Source organism: Coregonus lavaretus (genome assembly GCF_964263955.1).
Source record: "Coregonus lavaretus genome assembly, chromosome: 8".
Lineage (NCBI taxonomy): Eukaryota > Metazoa > Chordata > Actinopteri > Salmoniformes > Salmonidae > Coregonus > Coregonus lavaretus.
In genome coordinates, this window is record NC_139995.1 from 60438921 (window position 1) to 60439890 (window position 970).

Here is a 970-nt window from a genome sequence, read left to right on the forward strand (position 1 = left end):
CAGCTACAGTAGGTTACACACCTCTGTCTGAGTCTTTACCAGCAGCTACAGTAGGTTACACACCTCTGTCTGAGTCTTTACCAGCAGCTACAGTAGGTTACACACCTCTGTCTGAGTTTTTACCAGCAGCTACAGTAGGTTACACACCTCTGTCTGAGTCTTTACCAGCAGCTACAGTAGGTTACACACCTCTGTCTGAGTCTTTACCAGCAGCTACACACCTCTGTCTGAGTCTTTACCAGCAGCTACAGTAGGTTACACACCTCTGTCTGAGTCTTTACCAGCAGCTACAGTAGGTTACACACCTCTGTCTGAGTCTTTACCAGCAGCTACAGTAGACTACACACCTCTGTCAGAGTCTTTACCAGCAGCTACACACCTCTGTCTGAGTCTTTACCAGCAGCTACAGTAGGTTACACACCTCTGTCTGAGTCTTTACCAGCAGCTACAGTAGGTTACACACCTCTGTCTGAGTCTTTACCAGCAGCTACACACCTCTGTCTGAGTCTTTACCAGCAGCTACAGTAGGTTACACACCTCTGTCTGAGTCTTTACCAGCAGCTACAGTAGGTTACACACCTCTGTCTGAGTCTTTACCAGCAGCTACAGTAGGTTACACACCTCTGTCTGAGTCTTTACCAGCAGCTACACACCTCTGTCTGAGTCTTTACCAGCAGCTACAGTAGGTTACACACCTCTGTCTGAGTCTTTACCAGCAGCTACAGTAGGTTACACACCTCTGTCTGAGTCTTTACCAGCAGCTACAGTAGGTTACACACCTCTGTCTGAGTCTTTACCAGCAGCTACACACCTCTGTCAGAGTCTTTACCAGCAGCTACACACCTCTGTCTGAGTCTTTACCAGCAGCTACAGTAGGTTCCACCTCTGTCTGAGTTGAGGCTGCTGTGGTGGTCATTATAGACTATTTAATTCCCTTCATTTGAACATCAGTGTCATCAACAATCATGTG